The 24,074-nt window shown below is 28.5% G+C and overlaps 1 pseudogene; it reads left to right on the forward strand.

Moving 5' to 3' along the window:
- The window catches only part of LOC149894961 (uncharacterized), a 273,741-nt pseudogene that overhangs the window by 12,098 nt on the left and 237,569 nt on the right, over positions 1–24,074 (forward strand).

The raw sequence follows: 24,074 nt of genomic DNA on the forward strand, positions 1-24,074 counted from the left end.
ATTATTAATGTAGGTTACATGTTTATTTTCTTGATATTATTAGAAAAATAAACAGGTAACCTACGTAAAAAACAAGTAATAAACATGTACTTAACCCATGCTTCCACATCAGATGTAATTGACATCCAATAGTATAAAGCTTTAATTTTAATTTGTGTTCTTACTATTCCTTGATGTGCCCCACCAGCATCATTATGGCATTCTTTGAGAACCCTCCTTCTTTCTTCTTGACTATATAAGACAAGTCGTAGAGATTCATCTCTGTTATAGTACAAACGTCCATCTGAAAATTTAACCATTTTTTAAATATAATTCAAACATATAAAAGCTTTAACTTAAAACTGAATATTTTAAATTGAATGGAAAGTTCTCAAATATTAAGTTATGAGTACTGACTTGCCTATTCCTGTAAAATTCTTTGCAGCTAATCATAGCCCTCGTTTTTCACTGTTCGAAACAGTGTTTGCATACTTACCCTCTTACGTATTGCCTAATCTCTTCAAGACGTAACTCTTGAGTTTTAACATTGATCTTAGGCATTGTTTAAGAATAAATTTAAAAATAATATACCAGAATATGCCAATTTATTTATTTATAAACTTTCAATCAATATCGGAATTAAATTTATGGGTGTTGTTGTTAAGTTAATATGGGTGTTCTTAAGTTTTCGGGCGGACCTCTTAAGCAAATCGGCGTGCGACTCGGAAATAAATTTATGGGGGAAATAAATTTGTACGACCGGGATCTGCAACCACTCAGCGTAGTTAAGGTGCTTTTCAAAAAACTGCCGTCAGTCGGTTATTAGTTTGAACAATCGAGATATTTCCGGTAAATATCTGGTCTGCAATAAACCATTAGATATTTTATTGCAGAAACATGTTTATTTGCGCATAAGCTATAATTTCCAGACCTGTGAAATCTCATGTTCTTGGACTCTTTTTTTTAACTTAGACCTTGCTTGGTGCTGGAAATATCTTAATTATTGCAAAGACATTTAAACAATAGAAAATTCATTGAGAAAATAGAAGAAAAAGAGCTACAACTCCTAGCATCTCATTTTGTTGAGTACTTTTACTTAATAAGTAGGTAACATAGTAATTTTGAGTAAAAATAACATGTTTTTTATAAAATTATCAGCTTTAAACACTTTACAAAAGTTCTAGCTCTTTTGATTTATAATCATGTTCAAATTAAGGATATTTTGTAATTTCATTTACGTCAATTTGATGCAAACCGACAGAGCAAAATTGCAAAATACCTCAAATATACACTTTACAAAAACCCAAAATACTGTCACACATTCTTTTTTTTTTTTTTTTTTTTTTTTTTTAAACACAAGTAGATATAGTTTTCATAAAAAATATTGAATTCAAATGTATTTCATCTCATTCAAAACTTAAGTTATAGGTTGTCAAAGTTAGGAATTTTGTTGGAATTCTCGGATAAAATTTTACTGACTCGCCTTAACTACGCTGAGCAGGTTGCGCATTCTATCTATTTCACAATTGCGGTCTAAACCAACCCTTATGCGTTTGCGGAGATTTTTATGGTCTTGCCAAAGACAAAGTTATTTATAAGTTTGATATATGGTGCCGAATAGTTAGATCCAGGGTTTTCAGTTGATAAAAAAAACTTTAACAAATGTGAAAAAAAAGCAACTTGTTTTTGATAAAAAAAAAGTTCCTGGATGAAGAGAAGAACAAAATACGTGAAATAGAAATATATTTACTGACCAAAAAATACTGACCATATATTTCAAAAAATAATGACTAATTTATTACAATACTGACCAGAAAATTTGAGCTTACATATTTAACTTTGATTTTATTTCTTTTTTTTGAATTTGAATAATGATAATTATTCAAATTCAAAAAATATAATAATATGATTATTTCTATAATAAATAGTTTATGTTTTAAACTCTATTCTTTATCATAATAATGATATATTTTTATTATATTTTTTTAAACACTTTTTATATTTATTCATTATTTTAAAAAATCACAGAGTAATGGGTCATATTAAAAAAAAAGAAATCTAGAAATTATCATTAAACCATGTTGACCAAATTGAATTAATACACATCTTTAAAAAAACGATTATTTTAACAGCCTCGTCTTGTTAAAAAACCTATTTTAGCATCATCATCCTGCAGTTGAAAGAAATGGAAGTCCTACAACTTTCACTTTACGCTTTACTGCTTTTTATAATTGAAATGCTAATATTTATATTTTAAATAAAAAAAGGAAATACATAAGCAGGAGACCGAAACATCTGTAGTTGAACAATGTAATTGGTCTGATGCTTCAAGACTGAAAAAAAAAGTGAAATAGAGGGAAAACATAGCAAAAGTTCAATGATTTAAGCAGTCATTTTTAATGATTGCAAAGAAGTTGGAAATTCATATCTCTGTTTGTAACCACTTGGTTTAAATTCAGCAATTATTGCACTAAATGCTAGCACTTCATGTAGATAAAAACATATTAGTAACAAGCAAAAGCAATATTAGTTACAAACAATTTAAGGAAAGACTGAAGATACTGAAGAGGTAACAATGAAAAAAACTTATGGCTTCAATCACCTAAAAAGATACTAAAATTCCTCAAAAGTGAACACAAAATTAATATATTAGCATAACAATGAGTATCAGTGGCATTTGAGATTTTGTTTTAAAGATTTTTGTAAAATTTGCTTTTAGTAAAAGTTGTATTTAGTAAAATTTTAAACGTTTTATCACACAAATTTTATTACACAAATTCACCTCAAAAAGTTTCCGAACTTCTCACTTATCAAATCAAACTCAACGGGATTAACCCAGTCCAGTTCTGATTTTATGCTTAAATTCATTTAAACAAAAAAATCAAACGATAGGAACTTGCATTTCAGCAAAAAATCTTCAAAGATGGGTAACAACTTACTAGAAGGAGGCTTCATAGAGCTTTCTGTTTCATATCCTAATGGTTAATCTAAAAATTATATTCATCAAAAAACGAAAGAAAACACTTTGAGTTTTAGGAAATAAAACAACGCATAATTCAGTAATTGTCAAAAGACAACATTTTAATTAATAAACAACTGAAGTCATACTTTTCCGTGCTTCAATCTTTTCATCAAACGAATTTATTTTGTAAGGTGTAACAATGCACTTGCTAAAACATTTTGTCTTGGGAACTCTGTCTGAATTTAAATTACATAAAGTTTTTTCTCAATCGAAGCAGAAAACTTCTTTCGAAAATGTTAGCACGAAGTTATTTATGGATTTCATTGAAAGTTGTAAACATTTTCTCGATTAAAAAAAAAAAACATTCATAATTTTATTTTGCTTCACAAATTTGATGCTCGTGGTGACCAAGTAAATATCTATCGCTTACTATCATCTTGCTTCAATTTGCACTGAGATTAGAATCATGTTTCTTTTGTAAGTATCAGGTCTTCTCACGGGTTTGTATTCTTGCTAAAACGATTATGACCGGTCTAAGTTTTTCGGTTTTTGTTTCGACCTTCACAAGTATTAGCATGTATAATTTTGCAAATAACATGAACTACTTGCAAAGATTTTCCAGGCTGGTAGAGCTTGCTGCAAATCCATTATAAGCACATACTGCACAGCGCAATATGTGGTACACATCGCAGATAAACGATACTTATTCATTAGTAATTATCAAGAGTTATCAAATGGTTTCTTGGAAATTGATTTAGAAATACTTAAATTTTCACCGAAAAACTCCGAGTTTCTATGTTTACTTGAAAATCTCTGACTTGACAATTTTATCTGTTAATCGCAACAAAAAACCCTTTTTGCTTCCCCATTAAAACGATCTTTTCTTTTGTGATTATGAAACTAAGAACCTTGTTTATGTAACCAGATTGAACACAGAGTTCTTGAAGAATGGTCGCAATAAGAATGATGCAAATTAGAAAATCATTGTACACATCATAAATACAGACAATCCTGGAATGTCTTTGGTAGAGATGGAGCAAGAGCACGTGACTCACTTTGAGAAGATTGCTTAGCGTAGCTGCATATCTGAAGATCACTTGAACAATCGATCAACAAGTAAAATATTCGTTAGAGTTCTAAAAAATTAAAGTCAAAACTCTTTTAAAAGTGTTTGCATAAATGAAATAAAGAATTTCCTTTCTGCATGTATACATAAAATAGTGGAGCCTATTACATCATTAACATAAAGTATTTTATATGAACTTCTCAGCGTCTTGCATCAGAAAAAGTTTTTGAGGCATCTAAAAAAAAATTTCTCTCTGTGTTTAAAAAAAAAATGACGCAGTTAATTGAACGAAAAAGCAAGCAAGAGTATAATAATTTAACAAATAAAGACCTCACATAAACCTTCTCATAAAATTCGTATTGATATAAAACCAAAAGAACGTTCTCCTATTACAATCGCTCTTAACTCTCTAGCTTAAAAACTGTTCGAGATGAAGAAAGGTGGAAGCAAAAACGAAAAACAAAACAATCACGGAGGAGAACGCACTCGCTCACTCAACACGTCAACTAATGACAACTTATCAAAAGTAGGTTTTTTCCTTTATAAAACCCAGGAATTGATTTAATTTCATTCAAATTATGAGAAAAAAAATTGGAGTTAAATTGTTATAATGGAATAAATTCAACTATAAATAAAACTCACACAAAAGAATTTTATGAATCTTCTCCTAAGATGTACCTTTGATCGAGCATCTTTTTTTCGATGTGACTCTCTATTTCTCCTAATATTCTCTATTTCTCCTAATATTCTCTATTTCTCCTCATATTCTCTATTTCTCCTAATATTCTCTATTTCTCCTCATATTCTCTATTTCTCCTCATATTCTCTATTTCTCCTAATATTCTCTATTTCTCCTCATATTCTCTATTTCTCCTCATATTCTCTATTTCTCCTCATATTCTCTATTTCTCCTCATATTCTCTATTTCTCCTCATATTCTCTATTTCTCCTAATATTCTCTATTTCTCCTAATATTCTCATAATAATTTCTTCCTTATTTTCATACAGTTGATGTATCTCTCTTTTTTTCTTGAAATTTGAAAGAAAAGGGGGGGATGCAGGTTTTCAACTTGCAGAGGTATGATTCTTTTCTAGCACGAATTAACAAGTGTGTATTCTGATACAGTTATGATTTCCCGTATGTTTTTGAAATAAGTTATAAATTAATCTTAGAGTTTGCTACACCTTTTGCCGTTTCATTTTCTAATTCACCAACCGTATTCTGTTCATCGATCAAATCTTGTAGCCGTTTTCAGTCAAAGTTTTATATAAATCATTCGCGCATTCATTACTCATGTTCCAATTATATGATATCATTATGCCTGATTGTTCGTTTTCTGCAGTTTCTGCTATCACTTTGAGTTTGCTATTAATCGAATTTCTCATCTTTAGTCTTCTGTAATCATTTTAAGTGGTCGAAGTATGAGAACACAGTTATACTTCAGTTAAAACTTTCAACGTAAAACTTTAAACCTAATGAAAGTAAGTGAAAAGTTTAAACACGTTGATGACGAAGTTTTGGAGACAAAACAGCTTAAATCAGCACGACAAGCAACATAACAAAAATAACAATCTTAAATCTAAAAATTTTCATTTACTCAAAGTTTATGAAATGAAATAATATTTTAACTGATAAAAAAAGATTTTCTTATTGCAAATTAATTAAACTTTAACACATTTTGTTTCATAAAATCAAAAAGTCAAAGCAACAATTTTCGTCAAATAAATTCAACTTTTACATATTAATTGCACTCTTTTTAATATGCACTTTTTTAAGTTTAAGTTTTTTAGCTTTGTATTTTAGTTTAAATGGTCAATTTGCGCTTCTCTTTTTTCAAGTAATAAAAGTTAAGAAGTATTTAAATACAAGTAGTTTTAGATAAAATTATATGAATGCACCCGAAATACCATTTACAAATTTATTACGTAAATTTAAGTGTTTATTAAATTTTGCTATTTTTATAAATTGTTGTTGCTACAAATAAGTCGGTGAAATTGAACCTTTTTTTTTTCTCCTTTCAAATTTTTTTTGCAAAAAATAAAAATCAACACAAAAACAAGAAAAAATTACTATGAATTGAAACTGTCTCAATTTATTTAAATTTTTCCATCATTCTGTTAACCAGAGAAATCGCTAGGTTTTTTGTCATATTACTCGATCCAAACCTTTATCATTTGCTTAGTATTAATGTATATGGTTTGTGTGCTAAGATTTGAAAAATCAATTTTTAAGTTTATGCATATATTCATCATCCATAACCAAATAGTAATCTCCTTCCATTAAAATCATTTGTTAATTTCTAAATCTAAGATTCTATTGTAGCTATCACTATTAGCAACCTTTTCAGTTTGATTGGAAAAAGCTCTTCAAAAATATAATAAGAGCAAATTATTTATTTTTATATAATTAATTATTTATACAGTTGCCTGGAAAATTTCAAATATGTACCAACATGCCTTCAATATTAGCCATTCCAGACGATTTTTTTATAATTCAAATAAACATATATAATTTATATCATTGTATAAAGCTTGACTTGACTTAAAAAATGAGGGGTCATTCGGCCTTTGAAGTTAAGCGGATCTAAAGTTATTGAACTTTTTGTAGTGCAAAAATTGATGATTTTTTGACGAAAGGTATAAGGCTTAAGTATGGAAAATTTGCAATGTTATGGCACCAAAAAAGAGAGTATTTTTGGATCATAATGACTTTTGAATAACTTTTGAACCGTTATTACATTTGACTTGATATTTTCCATATTGATTCAACAACTATAAAACAACAAAATACCAACAAAAAAAATTTTAATTTTGTTGGGATTGCTCAGAATCGTCTATTTTACAGACTGAGGGTTTTTAATTATTTACTTAGTTTTGGTGTCATATTGACTCTTGAGTAACTCTTGAACCGTTATTACATTTGACTTGAAATTTTCCATATTGATTTACCAACTATAAAAAAATAAATTGCCAAAATATTTTTGTTTAATTCTGTCGGGATTGTCCAGAATCGTCTATTTTACAGACTGTGGGTTTTAACTTATTTACTTAGTTTTGGTGTCATATTGACTTTTGAATAACTTTTGAAGCATTATTACATTTGACTTTAAATTTTTTATAATGATCCAACAACTATAAGCAAATAAAATACCACAATTTTTATTTTAATCTGTGCGGACTGCCCAAGTTCATCTATTTTACGCAAAACGCGAGGTAAGAATTATTTTGTTCTATCTTCCATTTTAAAAGTTGGGAGAAAATGAGTTATTAATTTTAGTTAGTACTAATAACTTTTAAAATACGCATTATTTTATAAACTTTTTTTCAAATATATTGCTTAAACATAAATTATTTAAAGCAAAAGTTATTATTTCTTTAAAAATTAAAGCTAAAACTTTAAACAATTTTTACTTTTAGAAAAAATCAAAAACTTTCTCCCAACGTTAAGACTTGGAGATAGAACAAAACGATTCTTACGTCGCGAAAATCAAAACAAAAAACGTCATAAAATATGCGAAGGAATATAGATGTATATATACATAATTTCTATATACAAATCCTTAGAATCTATTCTTCAAGAAAACATAAATAAATACTTGTTTAAAAAGAGGAAAGACTAAACTTGCAATTTCCACCTGGACACTTTAAAAAAAAACTTTTTTTTTCTATAAAAATTAACCTTGAACTTGTGAAACGCTAAGAACTAAAAATTTATGTATAAAAGTTAAAAAGTGTCCACATTCCATTAGATTCCTCATCCCTTTTTTTAATATATACGGAAAGTTTTATAAAAATTGGATGTGTTTTGGTACTAAGGAATCCTAACCTCCAAAAGCTTCGTTTTAAAAAAACGTTCCCGCTTCAAGCTTTTTTCTTAAAAATGGTCTTAAGATATGGATAAAATTTAAATGAAGCCATATAATCCATAGTACTTTCTATATTTGGCTGGAAAGAGGTTGAGTAACACTAATTGATTCAAAAAACCTCAAGGTGTTTGCTCAAGCATACAAAAAGATATCAGAGAGTAAAGTTCATGAAAACTTCGTGTTTTTTGTCAAACGTCAAATGTTTTTCGTTGAGCCGTGGAATCGCTATCAATATCAATGCAGTGCCAGAACAGGAACACAAATTTAAATAGCAATAAAAAAAACTGAAAAATTTATTACACGTAAAAAAAAAACCATAATTTATTCAACATAAAACATTCTACTTTTTTAATAAAGTCTAAGCTGATATAAAATTCTAAAAAAAAAAAAGACAAATACATCATTACCACACCGACTTCGAGCACGCTGTGAAAAAAAAGGTCACAGTTTTTGTCTTTAAAATCGGTACCGTAAAAACCCAGATACGCACGTACCTACTAAAAGCCAAGACAGCATTATGCTAAAAATGCAATTTATATCTTAATTTGATTTTTTTTTTTTTTTTTTTTTTTTTTTTTTATTATAGCATTGTTAATCTTTTGTACTTCAAAATAGATTTTATAGTTACGTTTTCGATAAATATTTATATAAACTGCCATGTCAAAATAGGTTACTAGAAATAGGTAAATCGATTTTCAGTTTTTATGTGGTGTTTTTTTTTTGTTGTTGTTGTAATTATGGTATCATAATTTCATTTTTTTTTTCTTTAAGATTTACGATTGACGCATTTATACGATTTGTAAAAAAAACCTGATTACCTTTTATTGTAAATTTTTGTCAGTTAAAATGATATAAATATATGCAATTACTTCAATTTTTTTTAAAATTTTCTCTATTTTATGCCTAATAATTTGTTGTACGTAACTAAGGGGATCTTTTTAAACAGGGGGTGAATATTTTAGTTTTGCGCATTTGTCAAATATCGAGTTACTTCAATTTTATGGGGTGTTTAACTAATTAATTAGCTTAGTTTGCATTTGCAACACCTTTGAGGAAAGAAAAAATTCTTATACATGTCAATCATTGTTTTACATTTTATTATTCTGGTAAAAGGTCTTCATCAAAAACTTGATTACTCTTAACAAAAATAATTCTCCTGGCCACCATTAAGGCAAAAACGGGGAAGGGAGGTCCTCTATTAGTGTCAAAATATTTAAGAGAATTAAATTTCGAGTAACAAAAGGAATTTTTAGTAAATGGCAGCAAATTACCGTTTACTAAAAACTATTGAAACAAAGATGCCATATAAAAAAATGGTCAGATTAGTGCCATATATAGTAATGGTCAAATGTTCAGTTATTTTTAGTAAATTTATTTAGTTGTGTGCATTCAACGTTTTAAAGACTAATTCCTTTTTTTAAGAAACATGTATCAAGGGGATACCAAAATATTATCAACTCATGTATAATTTACGTTAGCTTTATATTAATCTTATTAGTTAAAGCTCATGCTATAAAAAATATAACAAGAATTTAGCTTTACTTTTTCGTCAATTTAAAGCATGATGAAGAGTTATTATTTTGTGTCACTAACAAAAAACGTATTGTTTTGAACTTAGTAATGTCGAGGAAAATGGTTCTGCCTTTCACTTATATGACCTATGTCAGTTGTAAATTACTCAATGTTAAATAATTGGTAAATTATTTTACCTCCGCATGCTTTTTATTTTAAATTTACAGATGGTTTAAATTTTTCAATTTGAAGGCGTTTTTCTAAAAGAGTAAACTTAAGGTTTCGCTTCTTTAAATGGTGGAAAACAGCCACTATAAATTAAGTAACAGACCGACCATAACCCGTATTACGGGTCGCGTCTTGCGAGTTATTAATAAAAACTTCAACATCTTTTCTTTAGTTTTTATTCACGTAAAATTGAGCAATTACTGAGTAAATTGCTTATCTTTACGCGAATAAAAATATGAAAGAAAAGTTGTTGAAGCTTTTATTCACGTAAAGCTGACCAATTTCTGAGTAAAAGCAATTGCTCATTTTTATTTACCCGGCCTATTGTCTCCAGTCATTCAAGGTTAATGATATATATTAACGAGATTTCTAACTCACACTTTCGCAATAAAGCAAATTTTCGGCCATACGTGTTTGTTTTGCCAGCCTGAAACGACGCAATGATAAAAACAAAGCAAAACAATAATGAGTTATTGTCAGTTTAAGCAAAGCGGCTACAGGCTTTAAAAACTTTAAAAACTTGCTTGGCTTTTTCTTACGGAATTTTTATGAAGTTAGACATCTAGTCAAAATATATAATTGTTCAAGCTATCAGAAAGTTCAAGCAGGAAGTAAACTCTGTAAAAAAACAAAATTCTTTTTTATGACTGTTTTCAAAGCTAAAGTTGGTCCATTTGACAGATTTTGGTCATTAGAGAGCCACGTGATTTACAACTTCTATTGTTTTAACGCGAGATCCACAAAAAACTTGGAACTTAGAACATGCTCGTGACCGTTAAAAGCTCAAAAAAAAAAAAGAATCACACACGTGTTTAAAAGATTTCAGCTAATGATCAAAAGATTTTGCTGAGGGCAGTGAATCCAGTGTTGGCTCTTCTAAGAGAAGCGTTGTTACCGCTGCTACGCTTTTTTTCTTTGAGCATCAAAATGCTGTATTCAGCTCTCCATTCAAATCAATAATCCCTTTCATAAAGAATATTCCCACCTCCTCCTCCTTCTTCCCCATGAGAAAAATAAAGCCCGATACATTTGTTTAAATTATCCTCTATAAATATTTTATAAATATTCCTCTAAGTGAGTGTGCAAGTCAAGCTCGACCATCAATCGGCCGAAAGTTTTCGTAAGCTATGACTTTAATTACAATTGATTTTACCCTTTTTGCTAATCAAAATCCAATTACTATCGTTGTCACCTTTTTCTTTATTGTTTAAATAATTCGCTCTGCATTTCCTTTATTTAAAAAAAAATATGATCGTAAATAAAAATAACAAGTATTGACTTAATTAATTTTCCATTATTTACTTGACAACTATTTTGATAACGTCATTTAAACCCTATTTAATTGAGAATTGTTTTTACGGTACTTGGTTGAACGTTGCGGTGAAAACTAATTTCTGAACAAATAACTATTTCTTTTGGTATTGATTCGTTAGAAAAAAAAGCAAATGGTAACGTTTTCGTAAGATTTTTTATTTTTTTAAATTAAGAGTACTTTGGGATGCTTAAAAAGTGTTGTTTCTTAGAAATTTATCTTACATATATATATATATATATATATATATATATATATATCAGGCGCGAATCCAAGAATTTGTAACTGTGTGGTCAAATTTTATTTTCACGGTTGAAGATACGATAAAAAATCGATATTTTAATATTTTTTTCACGGCATTTATTGATTGAATAAAACGTCGGTAACGTATAATAAGAACCGTTGTGGCTATGGCAGGAATCTCTATAGCCAAAATCCGTAAATTACGGCAAACAAATTTAAATTTTTAGGAATATTCCTTAAGCGAAAAAACCCAAAACTAACATGGCTGCCGTTAAATTTAAACTATGTGGCCATTGCCACAATGGCCACCCCTTAGATCCGCGCCTGTATATATATATATATATATATATATATATATATATATATATATATATATATATATATATATATATATATATATATATATATATATATATATATATATATATATATATATATATATATATATATATATATATATATATATATATATATATATAAAGCAGTTTCTCTCTCTTTTTTTTTATGATTGGTTATGATGGAGAATTTTATGTTTATTCAGAAAAATATAAAAACATGGACCTGAAAATCAACGGAAAGTGCTCTAATTCGAAGTTTCCATCAGCATGAGCATTAGTATTTTAAGTAGTGATAATGAAATAAAATTTAAGATTTCAAATAAAGGTCCAATATAGTACGTGAGAATATAGACAAATCGATGAATAATTACTATTATATCGTACGCTGGTTTTTTTTTTTATAAAGGCGACGCTTTGTGAGTTGTATTTTTAAAATTTTAAATGTGATAAAACGTTTATGTTCACGTTTATGAATTAAAGTTGTTACAAAAGTGCAATTACTTGCATTATAAATTATTCTCTAGTAAACAAAAAAAAACAACCATTTTCTTAGCCATAAAAAACTAAAATCAATTTCTATGTTAGACATTTAGCTTACAAATCCGTCGTTGTTTATACGTACTATATATATCGTAAGCTATTATAATTAATTTTGGACAATATGATTTACAATAGTCCCGTTTTTATTTTCGATTTTGCAATGCTGTTATTTAGCACGAAAGAATTTTCTCCTTTGCACCAGATGAGCATGCTTTTCCTTTGCACCAGATAAAAATAACTTGCGCTAATTGTGCAAGATAAAGGTAATTTTACGACTTTTTAACATAAAAACCATGCTGTTTTTGTGCTTGTTCCGACTAAAACATTTATGTGTTATTCTCAAAGTGGTGAATATTAGGTTTTTTAGCGGGAATTTTTAAAACTTTGATTTCGAATTAGAGGACTTTCCGTTGATTTTCAGGTCTACATTTTTATACATCTATGAATCAGCATAATATTCTCCAGCGCCATATATATGTATATGTATATATGTATATATGTATATATATATATATATATATATATATATATAAATATATATTTATATATATATATATATATAATATATATATATATATATATATATATATATATATATATATATATATATATATATATATATATATTATATAGGCGCTACTGCAGTTTCTCTCCCCTCCCCCTCTTTTTTATGATTGATTATGATAGAGAATTTTATACTGATTCAGAAAAAAATAAAAATATGGACCTGAAAATCAACGGAAAGTGCTCTAATTCGAAGTCAAAGTTGTAAAAAATCCCACTAAAAACCCTAGTATTCGCCATTTTGAGAATATTAAGTTAATGATATTTTAGCTGACAAAAGCAATAAATTTATAGCAAGGTTTTTACGTTAAAAAGTCGTTAAAGTATGTTTATCTTGAGCAATATTTTGTGGCGATGAAAATAGCCGTTTTTTGATTTATTAGAGAATAAACTATATTGCAAGTAATGTACTTTTGTAATGAATTTTAAAAAAGAACTCAACAGTTTTGTTTCCTAAAAGAAGAACTTTTGAAACTTAGTTCATAATTGTTTTATCACATGTAAAATTTAGAAAATGTCACCTTTAAATCGTTTTTTTTAATGAAAAAAACCAGCGTACAATACAATAATAATTATTCATCAATTTGTCTATTTTCCCACATTCTACGTTCAACCTTTATTTGAAATCTTCCATTAATTTCATTTCGTTTATTACCTTTTCGTTATAATACTTTAACATAATAATGCAAAGGCTGATGGAAACCATGTTTTTTTATTGCGCAATGTAACGGTAATTAATTTTCATTAAAAATAAAAGCGTTTTGAAAAAAAATGGCGAATATTAGGGTCACTGATCTCAAAATATAACTGGATAGCGTATTCAATTGCCTTTTTCAAAAAAAATTGAAGCCAAAATTGGCCTCCCAAGATGGCGGCGATCGGAGCTCTTAGCGGTGATCGATGTACATTTTATAAGGCTTTTCACAGAAATATTAAAGAAAATAACTAGAGTTTTGAAAGAAAAACTAGACTATGAAATAAAGTTTTAATGACTTTAAAGAAATGAAATGATTTCTAAAAAAATCAGACAATTAAAGTAATTATGTTGATACTAAGGTACAAAATATTAGATATACTTTACGATTAAATAATATTTATACATAATCTATGTACCTTTTAGTTCTTAGTTACCCAATGCAGTGTGCTAGACCGTTGATAACATGACTGTATGGTAAGCGGCAGTGGTGTCTACTTACAAATTTTGACAAATTTTATATTTTCAATTTTTGTAGCAAGATACCAGATATGTACATGCTGCATGAACTATTAGCTGAGTGCTGTGAGTACACACAACTTAGGGGTTCCTTCTAGGATTATTTAATACATATATGTAATTAATGGATATAGTATTTAATAAAAATATTAAGTACAAAATATTTTTTAATATATGTTATTTTACTTATATATTATTCTTTGTAATATTTAAGCTCTCAATAATTGAGTCAATTGTTTTTAAATTGTTATTCAAAACAAATCATTAAGGGAATGTTTTGATAACATATATTTTGTATGTTATCAAACATTATCAACATTATGTATCTTGTCAAAAAATTTATGATACGTAAATTTACAATAAACCATCTGCATTAAATGTTGGAATGCATTAGTACTTTCTTATCATTTTGAACATACCAGTTTTTTAAAATTCAAAGACAGAGGAGGTTTAATTAAACCAACTAAAAGTGTTGCTATCATATGCAAAGAAACTGAAAGATGTTTCCAAAGGTTGCTTGCCTCAATAAATGGCAACCTTCCAAATGAAATAGGAATTCAAAATGCCATTTCTGGTGCTGTTTTGAGATCAGTTGATTACTCAAAAATATTTAATGAACAAACTTCTCATATGTTTGACTCAGCTATAACTGATAACCATTTATTTGCACTGATTAAACTTATTTCAGAAAACTATGCAAAAATACGTTTTTATCACCTGGGTAAAAAACAAACTGCCAAAATAACTGGAAAAAAGCTTAGGAAGCAATTAACAAAACTTATTCTATTCAAAAACCAATCAAAAATATATTTATGATATGTTATATGATATATATATATATATATATATATATATATATATATATATATATATATATATATATATATATATATATAATAAATCTAGAAGGAACCTCTGAGTTGTGTGTAATAACAGTGCTCAGCTAATAGTTCATGCAGCATTTATAATTTTTAGTGCCTATTTGATGAACTAATGCCTAAAAAACATTTTATCTTAAAAATAAAATTAGCTGCCTACCATGCTGTTGTGTTATTAACCTTCTAGCACACAGCATTGGGTAGTTAAGAACTAAAAGGTACATAAATTATATAACAAATGCTAACTATTTGAAACTTGAGATTTCTGCACAAGCAAACAAATACTTTTTCTTTACTTTTATTAAATAAACTAAATTTAAGCAAATTAAAATTAAATTTTGTACTTAGTTTTACTGAGAAGTTTTATTTTATTAATATTTATTCTAAAGAACGAAAAACAGAAAGTTAATATAGAGCAACTTATTGTAAGAATATGTTTTGTTAAATAAAAAAATATTTATATTTGAAATTTATGTAAATATGTAATATTCCGTTATTTTTATGAAAAAAATCTTATGTTAAACAAACTAGATTTTTATTAGAAAATTATATATTTATCAATATTTGAGCTTAAGATATAAAACTTGATTATCATCAGTTTCTTAATTTTCATACCACCAATCCTTAATTCCGCCGCCATCTTGGGAGGCCAAAACTGGCTTCAAAAAATTGGTTCGTATACGCTATCCAGTTATATTTTGAGATCAGTGATTAGGGTTTTTAGTGGGATTTTTTACAACTTTGACTTCGAATTAGAGCACTTTCCGTTGATTTTCAGGTCCATGTTTTTATATTTTTCTGAATCATCATAAAATTCTCTATCATAATCAATCATAAAAAAAGGGGGCGGGGGGAGAAACTGCAGTAGCGCCATATATATATATATATATATATATATATATATATATATATATATATATATATATACACATTCATACATATATAGGCGCTACTACACTTTCTTCCCCCCCTCCCTCCCCTATTTTTATGATTGATTTTGATTGATAATTTTATGCTGATTAAGATTCGTATAAAAAAAATAGGTCTCAAAATCAATGGAAAGTGCTCTAATCTGTAGTTAAAAGTACGAAAATGTACCACAAATCGCTAATATTCGACATCTTGAAACATGATTATTTTTTTGTTTAAAAGTTATCTTTTAAAAGTATTATTAACATGGTTTTTACTTTTAGCAATAAAGATTTTGAATATAATAGAACAGAATAAATGGCAATCGATTGCGTTAAATTATCATCACGCCAGTTTGTTTTAGCTGGATTCTTAATTTGTTGACTAAAATATCTTTGAAATTTTTATGGAATAAGTTGCAAAGTTCTTTTATTGATTATGGACTGCAATGAGCTTTAAAACAACTAAAGCTGTAAATATTTAAAAAGTACATATTTTAAACTATTGGCTTTCTTTCAATACAACAAGTGAACCCCTCGTGAAAATATTTTTATTGTATCTGTCATGTAAAAAGGGAATGTTTCAAAAAAGTTTATTTTTGCAATCAACATCAACAGAATTTCATTTTTATTATTCGATAAAAGTTCAATTTTTCATTTTCTTTTTTTCTTTAATGATAAAGATTATGTTAAAACATTGTCAAAAATTTTGTTATAAATTAAAATTCACAAGTAGGATTGACATGTTTTACAAGAAAAACATACTTTATAGCTCGTTTGTTGGTCTGATTACCCTCGAAAGAACTTTCGCATGGTAAAAATCAGACTGGCAATATTTTGCGGTTGAAAACAAAACTTTGACACTTTTCGTGCCCTACTTTAGTTAACGCCGATGGCATCTTTCATGCCTACCATACCTTTGTTACGCTTCTGATACAAGGCACTTACTATCATGCTCCTGCAGTTTATGAGGAAATTCGAATTAATATATACTTTTGTAATTTCTTAAACGCTTTTTATAAAGATATCGTTTATGTGTTAAGTTTAAAGGTGAACGATTTTTCTGGAAAAGAACTGTATCTTACAATTATTTGATGAAATGAATCTTCAGGAAAATTTAGTTTGGAATTATTATTCTGGTGATCTTATTGGATTGTTGATATTAACCACACTAACATTAATTATGCAACTTTCAACAAAACTGATCATCAGTTGCAACACACGTTCTTGTTCTTCTTGTGAGGGATATTCATCTGACAATATGTTGCCAGTCAATTTGCTTCACTCAGTAATAGCACATAAACATAAAATTCTCTATCAGAATCAATCATGAAACTAGCGGGGGAGGGGGGGGGGTAACAGCGTGTAAGTGTAGTAGTGTCATCTTTTAATCTCTGTAAAGCTTTTTTCTCAGCTTTCAACTTCGCTTTAAAATATTGCAGTGACAAAGAATAATGGATCTGTTTTTTTTTTTTATATAAATTTTAGGCAATCCTAAAAGTTGTTTTTAATTTTATCATTTAAAAAAACAAGTTAATATTTAAGGTGTAGATAAGGGCTTAAATTTTTACGTGTGCATACTTTGTTATTTTTGTTTTAGAAACCTAAAAGTTTTAATATTTAAAGCAATTCAGAGAACTCATTACGTTATTGTGGTTCATAAAAGTAAAATGAGTTTTATAATAGTGATAATAGTGATAATTCTGGGCGACAGAGCCTTTTCTCATAAGAATGAAGGTTTTGAACACACTGCAACCACACATTATCACAATGAAACTTTTGAACAAAGTGCCAACTCAACAAAATCAGACAACAATATGTTGCTGTACTTTTTTATAGTATTTAATAGTTACTTTCTTTTGCTAATAGGTGGACAATATGCAACTAGTTTAATTTCTGCTACAATCAGGTTTCCAAAAGAAAAAAAAATTAAACGCAGAAAGCTTAATGATGCAGATAACTTGATTTGGCTATCAATGTCTTGTAATCGAAGTGATCATGAAAAGGCACTCGCTCTTGCTGCAAATGGTGTTGATCCATTTAAGTTCAATTACCTTGGTACTTCAGCATTTTCAGCAGCATTAGAGGTAGAAAATATGTATTTAACAAAAAAGTTTTTCAAAATAAATCCAAAGATTGGCAAGTATAAGAAGTTGAAAGACTCTTTAAAGAGTTATAAACGTCTATTACTGTATTTGGGAAAAAATATTTACAATGAAAAGTCAAAACTGGTGGAGTTTTTTAACTGGAAAGTTAACAGTCGTGATGTAGAAGACATGTTTGAATCCCTTTTTTGTGCCTGTGAGGATTTTGATGAAAATTTAATTGGTTATTTTCGAAGGTATGAAGTAAAATAAGAGAGTCTTGATGAGAGTGAGAGCGTTCTTTTAGCTTGAATGTTTAAATTCTTCAATATTATTTACATTCTGAGCTTGAACGTTTAAATTCTTCAATATTATTTACATAATTTTTTTTTTTATGTTATTATTTTGAAACTTTGGCTATACTAGCCCAATGTTTTGTTTGAGTAATCTTTTGTGTGAATCTTAGAAGCTCAGATATTTCAAAGTTTTTCTTTAGATTGACTCTAAAAACGTTTTTGACCACCTTTTTTGTGAAAAACTATTTTTGTTTTCTTTGTGCATTTTTTTCTTAGGTGAACTGAAATGTATTTTGAATATGATGTTTAAAACAAGTTTTGTAAATTTTTTATTGATTATTCTAGTTGTTTTCATGAGTAGTGTTTTTTATACAAATCACAATGGTTTGTGTAGGATCGCCTGCTGTGGTGTGTTTATAGACATTTTAGTTTATACAAAGATCCATCAGGAAATTCCTCTTCTGTCAATAACTCCTCTGAAATATTTAAAAACTATTGTGAGGGCGGAGTTTTTTTTATATAGCTTATTCATTATTTTACTATTATTAAACCTTGTTGTAAACTATGTTGTAAGGTTTAGGATTTAAGGAAGTGGGATGGGTTGGTTTCTAGATTAATGTGGAAAGGTATATGGAAGGTTGTGATTGAGGTTGATGGTGTGGGGATTACTTGTTTAGGGAAGGGCGAGGTTTGGGGAAGAGTTAAGTTAGAAATGGGCAAGGTTTAATCGTTGAAGGGTTAAGGTTTTGTTTACCATCCTCAGTAATCCTCAGTATTTCCTCAATATCCTCAGTCTATTATAAAATATAATTCAATAAACGTTCTGTTGGTGTATAATGGTTAGCACTCTTGCTCATAACGTCTTTATAACGCAAATAATATTCTCTTACGGTTCTTGTAGTGTTCAATACTGTTTATACCAATTACTCCTCTTTTTCGTTCTCTTTTATTCTCCTTTGTTTGAAACTTCTGGTTGTTCTTTTTTAATCAATATTTTTTTCTTCTTCCAATTTTACTCAAATACTTATTAAATTGTTTATAAAACTCCGTGTTCATCAAAGTATTTTTTAATCACCGAATTTTCTATCTTTTTAAAATTCTTCTAAAAACTTTCTTAAAACTTTTTTTTTAAAACTCCGTCTTCCTTTCGTCTCTCCTTTCAACCCCCAACTCATCCAATTTTTTTTTTTGCTTTTATAGTTTTTGGTTGTTTTTCTGTTGCAATACCTATTCGTCTTTTATTTATGTGGCAGGTTAATGAGTCTTCGCGTTTGCGTCTTTTCCCAGTTGTATTTATCTTTTTTACGCTTTATCGTTTATGCATCTTCGTGTTTAGGTCTTTTCCCAGTTGTATTTAACTTTTCTTCTTACGCTTTATTGTTTATTTATATAAAGAGTTGATGAGTCATCTTGTGTAGGTTTTTTAAACTTTGTTTTTAATTTAGTTCTCCCTACTCGCACTAATTTTAGTAATGACTAAAATTCTTTTTCTATCATTTTTCATTCTATTATTTTTTGCACACCAAGTTCAGAGACCTAGTTAAAACCCCAATCTATAATCCTCCTGTAAAACTTTTCATTATGCTGCATACATATTGTACTGCATGGCAAATTGTATTGTGCTGCATGGGATATTGTACTACCCGATATTAAGTTTTGCTGTATCTGATGCATTACTTTTAAACGCTTCAGCATTAAATGAGTAACCACCGGTTAGTGTTCGCAAAATAACATTGAAATTTTTAATTAAAACGCAATTAACCCTACTTACCGATAAAGCTAAAGCTGAGTCTTGAAATATTACCTTGCAGTATTTCCATTCTTAATTGTTCCTCACTTTTCCCCAATTTGACCGCCAGGATAAAAGTTGTGTCACTCAAACAAATTATGGTTTAATATAACACTTAGGACCATAGAAAATGTTTCCAATTGTTTTTAAAATCAAAATGACCGTGGTACATAGTTTTTTTTTAACTTTTTAAAGTGATTTTTTCTAATTTTAACTATTTTTTTAGGCTTTAATTTTTTTAGCATAATTATTTATTTTTTACACAACGTGAAAGATTTTAATTAAATCTAATGATAAAAGGGAAAAAAAATCATTTTTACTATTAAACAGACAAAAAATTTAATATAAAGTTAAATATATGACAATTACACTCAATTTATAGCCATTTTTAAAGTTCATTATTTGTGCCATTTTAAAATATAAATACTTTGCGCCACTTTGTACAAAGTGTTTTGAAAAAAGGTTGATTTTTGTTAGAGTATTTACGCTTTATGTTAACTAGCAAAACACGACCCGTAATACGGGTTATGGTCGGTCTGTTACTTAATTTATAGTGGCTTAAATTATAGTTTTCCACCATTTAAAGAAGCGAAACCTTAACTTTACTCTTTTAGAAAAACGCCTTCAAATTGAAAAATTTAAACCATCTGTAAATTTAAAATAAAAAGCATGCGGAGGTAAAATAATTTACCAATTATTTAACATTGAGTAATTTACAACTGACATAGGTCATATCAGTGAAAGGCAGAACCATTTTCCTCGACATTACTAAGTTCAAAACAATACGTTTTTGTTAGTGACACAAAAAATTTAACTATTCGTTAAAAAAGTTCACAAAAAGTTCTGCGCATGCATTACGCATGCGCAGTAATGGTCAAAAAGCGTTCGTTAGGGAATGAAATTAGACGTTAAGGAAGTTGCATTGTTTCATTAGGGTATGTAAAATATTAAAAATTAGTTTATACTTTATATTAAAAATGGCTGTCCATGTTTACTCAGTTGCTGAATTCATAAGCTTTACTACTGATATATGGACCAGTAGTTCAAATGAAAACTTATGAGCCTGACAGGTCACTGTTTAGTCAATACATTTAATCAGAAAACTGTTGTACTTAGAGTAGCTCCATTTCCTCAGAGGCATTCAGCAGCAAATATTGCTAAATTGATTGAAGATATTATGGCTGAATTTAAAATATCACCTTCAAAAATTCATTTAATAGCTAGAGATGGTGCAAATATTGTTAAGGCTATTAAAGATAGCCCATATGATAGTATGGCTTGTTTTTTACACACACTGCAACTAGTACTTAATGAGTGTATTTTTGAACAGTAGTCAAGAATGTCATTGCAAACTGTCATTCAATTGTCGGGCATTTCAGCAACAGATACAGTTTTTGAAACATTTCATTAATAAAGCTTTAATTGATGACAACTAATTCAATGGAGAATAGTTTCAAACAATATACTGATAACTATAACATCTTGTCAACATTTCTTTATCCCAGATTCAAATTAAAAATGTTCAAAAATGAAAACACCTTTTCAGCTGCTAAAACAAGTATTGAGGACATAACCATTCAACTTATTAAAACCCATGAAAATATAAAAAACATCAAAGTTACTGAAAATGATCGGTCTGCAGCTTGTAACATTGAAAATATTGACTCAGAATATGAAAATAATGGTACAGTACTAAATGAATACAAAGATATAGTAGAAATGGGTTTTGACATTTGCTTCAAAGAACTTGTAGGATTTAGTTCTAAATAAATCGGTCAACCACAAACTTTAATTTCAAATGAAACTTTATTAAACAAAATTCAACTCTACTCAAATGAAGACCTTATTGACAAAGAAAGCAATCTTTTGATGTGGTGGAAATCACAGAAAACCAAAATGCGACTATTAGCAAAGCTTGCTTTAAAGTATTTAAGCTGCCCACCGTCTTCTGTGGAGAGTGAAAGACTTTTTAGTATTGGTGGAAATGTATATACTGTAAAGAGAAATAGCTTAACAGGACTTCATGGTGAAATGTTATTATTTCTGAACTATAATATGAGAAACTAAAAATATTTGATTTTGTATATATTATTATAATTAGTATAATTCTTTTAGGAGTATCTATGTTCTATTTTTTCATGAACTATAATTTATTAAGGAGTTTAAAAGCTTTGATACTCTGAGGAAGTCAGATGAAAAAAAAAATGTCATGAAAATTGTATAACTTTGTAGAATTAGAAAACTACGGGGAAAAAAAATTTGGAAAAAATAATTAAAACTCTCTTTAAGAGCTTTTGCTCAAAAATAAAAAAAGAATGCCTCCCTATGCCTTAATCAAAATTTCAAGGCATATTCTGTTGTGGATTTGAGGGTTGCGCAAATAAAAGAGTATTTTCAGCCGGGGTAACTGGTTAGTTTCGGCAGTTTTTCTTAAACATCTCTGAATCTTATTAATTTTTTACAGTTTTCTCTTGTGGTAATAACATTATAGGTCTTGGCTATAGGCCTCTATATTTATTTTTTTAATTTTTTTATTACAAATACTTATTTTAAATCGTCGAAAAGTGACCAATTTCAGCCCAGGTTTTTATCATGTTTGATCAATAATACCCCTGCTATGGGGTAACATTGGTCGCTTTTTGGAGTTTTAAAAAATCATCAGTCCTTAAACACTTAGAGAAACATGAAAAAAACATTTAAATGGACAAAAAATTTTGCAACTAGCTCCCTGTTATTGTGCAAAAGTCATTAAAAGTCATTTTCTAGTGGGTCATTATCGTCATCTGAGGATGATGACACTTGTTCAACTCTTGCCCTTTTCTTGTTATTCTTGGTGTTACTGTTATTCTTGGTGTTATTGTTATTCTTTGATGTGGTAGGAGTTGTGTTATTCACCAGATCTTGCGGTGTTACGCTTTGCCAGGTGTGATCTTTTTTCCTCTGGTGCGATTTGCTTTCCCATCCTGTCCACAATGTTTCACTAATAGACCTACTATATCTTCATTGAATACTTCCTTAACAGTACTACTGGTACCTCCTCCAATGTCTTTGTAAACCTGTGGAAAACGCTTCATGACCATTTCTTTATCGAAGGGAAATATTCCACTAGCCTTGAAGTCAGATCTCAAATTATCGCTTTTCAATTGACATTGCAGTAGAGCAAGAAGACCGAGGAACTGATTTTTTGGTATTGATTCTTTTATTCGCATTTCTATCTTTAGCGGACGGAAAACAGCAGCGTCCAGCGGTTGAAGCAAATGGGAAGCGTATATTCCGAGCTGTCGACTAGCCTTTCTCACGCTCATTCTTTCAGTTAAACATTCTTTCATAGCATTGGACAACGTTTCTTGACTGTATAAAGTTGCATATGCTCTTGAACCACGCTTTCGCTTATATTTCCTCGGCATTTTCACCGGCTAAGAATTCAAATGGTACAATAAATGTATCAGAAGTGTCAAAAAATGCCAAAATAAACTCAATGTAGTCTACGAAGTAACTGCTATAATCACAAAAACTGTTGATATACCAAAATTGTTGGTATAATAGTCGATGTATATTGTTGGTATCTCTAACAAAATTAAAACATGTTATCTTTGTTAAAATTTTAGGAATTTAAAAAAAATCAACTATTGATCAAAGTTACCCCGGCGACCAAAGTTACCCCGGTTGACGGTAACATTTTGAATACTTTTTTAACGGGCAAACTTTTTTAACGCCATTAGGCGTTAAAAAAGTTGTAATTATTTCGCGCATGCGCAGATTTCACATTTAATAAACTTTTTTAACGACTAACTTTTTTAACACAACACCAGTTTTGGCCTCCCAAGATGGCGGCGGAATCAACGAATGGTTACATGAAAATTAAGGAATTGATGATAATCAAGTTTTATTTCTTAATCTCAAATATTGATAAATATATAAGTTTCTTATAAAAATCTAGTTTTTTTTGTTAAACAGAAGATTTTTTTTATAAAAGTAACGGAATATTACAATTTACATAAATTTTAAATATATGTTTTTTTTTTATTTAACAAAACATATTCTTACAATAGGTTGTTCTATATTAACTTTCTGTTTTTCGTTTTTTAGAATAGATATAATAAAATGAAAATTCTCAGTAAAACTAAGTAAAAATTTTAATTTGCTAAAATTTAGTTTGTTTATTAAAAGTGTAGAAAAAGTATTTGTTTGGTTGTGTAGAAATCTCAAATTTCAAATAGTCAGCATTTGTTATATAATTTATGTACCTTTTAGTTCTTAACTACCCAATGCTGTGTGCTAGAAGGTTAATAACAC

This window comes from Hydra viridissima, unplaced genomic scaffold (assembly GCF_058129835.1).
Source record: "Hydra viridissima isolate aposymbiotic clone 2 unplaced genomic scaffold, HvirCarnegie_v1 scaffold_1, whole genome shotgun sequence".
Taxonomy (NCBI): domain Eukaryota; kingdom Metazoa; phylum Cnidaria; class Hydrozoa; order Anthoathecata; family Hydridae; genus Hydra; species Hydra viridissima.